Source organism: Saccostrea cucullata, unplaced genomic scaffold (assembly GCF_032062105.1).
Source record: "Saccostrea cucullata isolate Sc308-1 unplaced genomic scaffold, CSIRO_AGI_Scuc_v1 ctg15270, whole genome shotgun sequence".
Lineage (NCBI taxonomy): Eukaryota > Metazoa > Mollusca > Bivalvia > Ostreida > Ostreidae > Saccostrea > Saccostrea cuccullata.
In genome coordinates this window covers 331-7,469 of record NW_026918701.1, presented here as the reverse complement: position 1 = coordinate 7,469, position 7,139 = coordinate 331, and the positions used below count along the sequence as shown (strand labels likewise).

Below are 7,139 nucleotides of genomic sequence, written 5' to 3'. Positions count from 1 at the left end.
GCCGGACAAAATGTGATCAGAAAAGCCTTCGGCTCAGGTGAGCTAAAAATGAGTTATAACAACAATCAGAAAGTGAATAAACGGACATTGTGTTTTAATCAAGAAAAGAATATTTAAGTTAAATCTTTAAGTCTAAATCACTGAAAAGCGTTTTTGCTTCTTTCCAAGCACTAAGGACATTGATTTAACAACCCTCGTATCATCAATATGTGTGCTGTTTTTGATATTTAAGGGATAGCTGTTTATTTTTTTGATTTCATGATGTGAAAAAAATACTGAGTGGCTTGTGTGATAATTTTATGCATAAATGCATGAACTTTTCATGCAAGCCAATCGATTGATCATCATCATGAAAATTAAAAAAAATCTTGCAGTATTCTTTATATTCACATTCTCTTGATTCCTCCAATCCACTTGCTCTAAATCCCGCTTCTGTCTCTATTTGCCCCGGCACGCATGTGATTTTTTTTTTTTAACCGCGCCTATCGATGAACCTGTACATTGATGAGAAAATAAAGTCCATTAACTATTTGTAATTTTATCTCGGACAAATAAATTGGAAATGTAATTATAGTCAATTAAAGTGAGGCATGTAAATTTCCTCCACACACTGTATTTCAACCTGCTGATCTCTACCTTTTCATTTTGGGCTAGATTCATCTTTTTTGCCCGCAATCTAGTTCTGGTAATGACTGCTGGTTTTATATCGATGATTGTTCGTTTTGCAACTGATTAAGTCTGTTGATTTTACAATCAAGTCTCTTGATTTAAAGCTGTTTTATGGTACATGTATTACAATACATTTTTGAAAATGATAAAATTGTGGGTATTTTTACCATTTTCGCCGCCCTTAAACACTCTCTTTGCTTAAGGTACATTATATTGAAGACAATTTTGTGTTCTTAGATGAAACCAAATCTAAACTTTATGTGTCATTAGCAATGAGAAAATAAGGATGCTTATGAAAAAAAAGACAACTAAAGCACTTTGAAAGAGAAAGTCCTGAAGTTGTTATATTATAAATAGCAATAAAGAGAACTTTAAGCTGAATACTAAAATTCACAATTTGAATATACTTAAAGAATGAAATTTATTTCATCTTTTGTGATACAATTTAACATAACTTGGGGCATTTTACGCATATAAACCGCGAAGTTTCATTCCTTATACATGTAATTTAACTTCAGTGTAGACAATAAGACAATTTTTCCTCTGGAAAACGCTTCAAATATAGCATATTTTAAAAATAACGGAAAGCGGGGTTAAACGTTTTGATGTAACTCATTGTGACGTAGGCAAGTTATGCTATACAAAATTGATAAAATCTTTTTACCCAATCAAATGACGTGTTTATATCTAAATTCAAATTACTGTGAATTAAAGTGAGGCATGCCAATTTCATCCATACACTGTATTTCAACCTGCTGATCTCTACCTTTCATTATGGGCAAGATTTATATTTTTTGCCCGTAATCTAGCGTCATTTCAGGTAATCAATTGAAAATACTTTTTTGTCTTGTTTGCGACTAGGCTAATATTCATGACGTAACAAAATAGTAACTAATATTGTATATAATGCTTTAAGAAACTGAAGATCTGACAAATATATAGCTTTAACTAGTATTGAGTATTTAATATTTTGCCTCCTTTAAAATTTTAAAGAAATATGGTCTACATTTATAATATAACATTCCTTACTCATGCATTAACATAAAAATGAATAATTAAATCAACATATAATACACAGTATTACTATGATCGCAACTAACATACCTTGAGTAATAATGGCAGGTGTGCTAACTGTAACGGATAAATAAACTAATTATTCATTCAAAAAGGAAATGTACAATCAATCAGTCAGTCATATTAGAATTAACCAAGAATTTGAATATCATATTCAGGTAAACATATCACATTGATATCGTGTTGGTTATTTATAAAAGAAAAAAATTATATTGACTGACGCTACGCAATGGTAGCTTGATAAGAAACAGAAACATGTCGATAAATGAAAATCACCTTGTGTTGTTGTGGTTACAGGAGCCACTGACGTTGACGTTCCTTGGGCTGTCAAAAAAATACGAGGTCTTTTTTAATGAAGGATATGGAGATAACAAACAGTATTCAATATCAAAGTTCATAAAACAATACAAAACAGAAGCAGAGCAAAGACGGTCCTCTAAAACATCAGGTAGTATCGGGTGCCATGGAGGAGTGAGCATCCCCTGCCGACAGGTCACAAAGTTGATGAAGATATATTGCTGCATAAGTAAGGGAAGTTGACGATAGAAAAGTTAAAGTCATCACGTTTATGATAGAGCTTTGGTGTTAGATTACCATTAATGTCTTTTCAAGTAAAATATACAAGTATGAAGCCGATATGTCAGACTGTGTGGTATCTTTTGTGTCTAGCTCCCCATGATATATCGTATCGACACAGGAATGGAAATTACCATTGTTAATTGACAATACGCCGTCGATATATCTAAATGTTGAGTTGAAGTCCACTGCAAATGTTGTTTTTTTTTTCACGCATAAGATTTCGCACAAATTCTGCTTCATATGAATGCAAAAATAAGTCTGCTAATAACGCAACTGGTACCGATGGGAAATTCCAATAGATTGTTGGAATACCTGGTCATCAAAAGCCACACAGATATTGTCAATCAGAAACTCAAGAAAGCGTCTGACGTTATCTTCAACAGAATCCATAACATTTATGAAATTCCGATGCCAGTTGAATGATCGGGGTTTTCTATGATTATAAAATGTATGGTTGCCCTCTCCCGCCCAAATGGCTAAAATGGCTCGAATCAAAGGTTTTGTAACGCCAAGAGAAACATTAAATGTTTAAATGCAAGCCACATGCCAGCATTTTTATTGAAATCACTTATACCTACCTACCCTCCACCAACCAAATTTTCCTAAGGGCAAATAAACATTATTTAAAACTTGATCTAATTAACTTTTCGACACTCAGATATTAAAAGCAATACCTCCTTTGAAGAATAAATATATATTTCGTATATCTTTTCGCCATATCATTAATTGATATTATATATTAGATTCGAGATGTCGATCTGTTTTTCTTTGATTTTTAAATATTATGAGATGATTAATAACTTTATTTTGGAGAAACTGGAATAAGATTGCTAAACAGACAATGAAATACCTTACCCCTACCCCCCACCCCACCTCCACCCCAACCCCATCCCCCCCCAAAAAAGACACAATCACTTGATATAACTTCCTATGCTGAATTTTGAATACCTATTCCGGTCATGATTTGAAAAACAACATGCCCTTGGGCCAATTCGCTAATAACTTTAGCATCGCTGTTTTTTAACAGATTCCAGATATCTGCTGTTCCTTCTATCTTATTTTAGGTTTTTTAAGGATGACGTTTACTCAGGTTTCAGAAAACAGAAAGGAAATTTTATAAAGTATAAAATGTTAAATCAAAAATTGTTCTAAATGGTTTATATAAGCAAGTTTTAAATCGAAATCAATTTAAAAATTTGATATTTTAATATTTAAAGAAAATATACAAGTGCAAAAGTCAATGTATGGTAATGCAGAGGATATTCGAACTAAATTTTTAATTTTTCATTTTTGTCAAAAATTTTGATTTCTTTCAATAATAATCACGAAGTAAAGGATAAATGTATTTTTAAACATCATTTTGCAAATATTATATGTGTTAGAGATCATAAATTATTTCAAATAATTGAATGCTACGAAATAGAGAAATTCAAAATATGTACAAAAACCATTCCAGACAATGTATCTCAATAATTTGATCATTGACCCCTTATAATATTAATACCATGAGAATTAGGGCATCAAATGTAATCTGAGGCCATAGATAGTTTAGAGTTCTTGTCAGTCAATTTTTTGTAATACTCGATTTAAAATTGGGAAAAATATAAATATGATAGAGGAAATTCGGACTGTTATAATTATCACATTTCTGGCCCAAACTCCAATCATTTCTTTATATGAAGCAACGTTGTTCCATTGCTATAATATTACATTATTTAAAGAGTTTAGTTGCTTGTAATATTTTGTGTGTATAGAAAAAAATTGGTCATAGTGTGAAAATTTGAGGTATTTCCCAGGGGCTCAGGGGCCACTAGCATGAAAAGTAGGTCATTGACCTAGTTATTTGAAATTGAAATTTATCACAAAAATCATTGGTGTACAATGCGCAATAGGTGGTTTTTCGTTCTTATCAGTGGAATTTTTGGTCATCTGAGTAAAGGTATACCTAGCTGCAGATCTGTAGCGTTATGGTTTTATATATATTTTGTCTTTGACCATAACGCTACAGATCCTGTAATGCAAAAAGGTGCAATTTAAATAATTTTTTGCGGGTGCTTTTGGGAGAATTTCTACACTTTCAAGCATTGCTCAATCAACTACCATTCACTCCCTTATTCTAGACACATCTTGTAGCCAATATGTATATTTTATCCACCTTTCAACCATTTGTAGTTGTCTCTACGGGCAATAAAGTCGCTAGAAGTGAATTTTCAGCAATCTAACAAATAATTTTAATCATGCGAGTTTATCACTTGTAGAGACGAGTATAAAGGGTTGGGAGGTGTATAAAATATATATATTGGCTGCAGAATGTGTCTAGAATTAGGGAGTGAAAGGTAATTGATTGAGAATTGCTTGAAAGTGGAGAAATTCTCCCCAAAAGCGCGCAAAAAATATTGCGCCGTAAATTGCACCTTTTTTGCATTACAGGATCTGTAGCGTTATGGTCAAAGACAAAATTTGATATATAAAACCATAACGCTACAGATCTGCAGCTAAGGTATACCTTAAGTAAATAAAGTTAATCTCGAAGCTCCACAGATTAAATATCTTACCTCATTTATTTCAAAGTTTGGACAAAAAAGGGGGGGGGTAATGATGTCTACATAATACCAAAGAGTTTATTATTCCGTTATTCAGAAAGGCCGAGGACTAACCCAAATCACGTGGCATTTTACAGGACATGTTGTTCGATTAACTTATTTAGTAATTTTTTACCATAAAGAAGGAAGGCATGGATGAAGGATTAAAGCAAATTCCGGGAGTACAACAACACCCGTGCATGGACTTCATTTTGGTACAACATATTGTGATTAAAGTTGAATTAAATCAACAAATAAATTACAGAAAAATTAGATTATGATTAATATTGTATTGTATTTGATTCAGGAACTATCTGATAGATATGTACGTAAACAAAATGAGACTCTCTCTCTCTCTCTCTCTCTCTCTCTCTCTCTCTCTCTCTCTCTCTCTCTCTCTCTCTCTCTCTCTCTCTCTCTCTCTCTCTCTCTCTCTCTCTCTCTCTCTCTCTCTCTCTCTCTCTCTCTCTCTCTCTCTCTCTCTCTCTCTCTCTCTCTCTCTCTCTCTCTCTCTCTCTCTCTCTCTCTCTCTCTCTCTCTCTCTCTCTCTCTCTCTCTCTCTCTCTCTCTCTCTCTCTCCAAAGCAAACCAGCAAAGTAGTGTGCTTGATGCAAGTTCAACATTATTTGAAAGAAAATACCAGTACTCGATTTTTTACGGTAAACGAATTAAATGGTTTGACTATTGAAATTAGGCTGTAAAAGTGTAGTATAATTAATAATGAAAATTTGTTATATTCAGAAGCTGCAGATCAGTACCTCACTGCTCTGAAAAAAATGCAAAGAGTGATCAGAGACTCCGGTCTGTCAATAAATTATTATTTTCCGGGAACTAGATGTGTACAGTTATGCTGCTATTACGGACTATGCGTCTGTAAACGTCAGCACACTGTTTTAGCATGTCATATTGTGCTATTCGATTACTGTCGATGCCTTATTTTTCGCGAGTATTTATTATAGCGAATGATCTCTTGAGCATAAAATCTCGAGAAGAATAAGTCGCAAATTGACGGTTGGTCAAGAGGGTTTACATAGATTTCAGCACCATAAAAACAAAAACGAGTAATTTCATTTCCCGTTTTGTGCTTCTCGCGAAATTACACGATAACTAATTTCACGCATACATTTAGGAATCTACAGTAAGTACGAATGCGATGTCTACTTCTTGTTTATCCGAGAATTTATCTTGATCAATACATTGGCATGAAAAAATGTGTTCACATCTGTGTGTTAGGTGTTACTACTGAGCATTGACATTGTTCAATTATCTAGTACATATGTATGCTGTTTTGACAAACTTGGTATCTAAGAATTTTTCTGCAATGGCTATAAAATTTTGGGTTATCTGTTAATGGATGGCGGTGCCAAAATACAATACTTCCACTTTCATCTAACAGCTATATGCATTCCAATAAGCAAACTTTTTAGAACAGTGAGTAAATGAAAATTTGATGAACCATCACATATACTCGTACATGTAATATAAAGTGCATTGTATTACCTTGACAGTATCCACAGTACAGCGGACATTTATCTCGTCCCCACTGGGCGTACGTAATGCAGACAGAAGAACCATAGCTTTGACAGTTCGATATTTGGTTAGAGCAATTCAAACTACTTTGGGATAATGCTAAATAAATGTGAAAATATAAATTTAAGACAATTACAATAAGAATATTTCAAAAAAGTCGATATGCAATTCAGATAATAAATGAAAAAGCACAACTGTTAAGGTTACCTTCGCAAGTTTTACTTCTTAGCTCATTCTGAAGTAGGTGAAGGGCATCGAATGTGGAAACACAAAACACGTGTTTTGAATCTGAGGCTATATTTAAAAGTTCCTGTATGGATATTAAGTTTCCGATTCCTATTGCGAATGTTTTAATACCAGCTTTATGGGCTAAGTTGGCCGCCTGACTTGTTGCTGAAAGTGAAATGGACAGTCCGTCAGTCACAACGAACAAGACGTCGCAGGAACAGGGGCCCTGTCACCACCAATAGGGGTGAAGCTGTGCTGAATCGCATAGGTGATTGCTTCAGCAGTGTTTGTGGAACCGGACATATATCTAATCCATCCATGACATTCAATCGTCCGCCTTAATATGATGTCTTTAAGTTGAAGTTTTCACGTATTCTTGTTGCAAAAGACACTACACTGATTTGTACATTGGATGGTCCTATGTCAAACTCTTTTACGAAGTTTTTGACAAAGTTGGTTGTTCCCTAAAATGTTGCA

The 7,139-nt window shown here is 33.7% G+C and overlaps 1 long non-coding RNA gene across 1 annotated transcript; it reads right to left on the bottom strand.

The window, feature by feature from the left end:
• Positions 1-1,769: 1,769 nt before the first annotated feature.
• Positions 1,770-6,826, bottom strand: LOC134269843 (uncharacterized). Its single transcript, XR_009992657.1, has 4 exons — positions 6,642-6,826; positions 6,405-6,533; positions 2,020-2,067; positions 1,770-1,800 (listed from the first exon to the last, which is right to left on the bottom strand). It is a non-coding gene; the product is annotated as an uncharacterized LOC134269843 (long non-coding RNA).
• Positions 6,827-7,139: the final 313 nt, after the last annotated feature.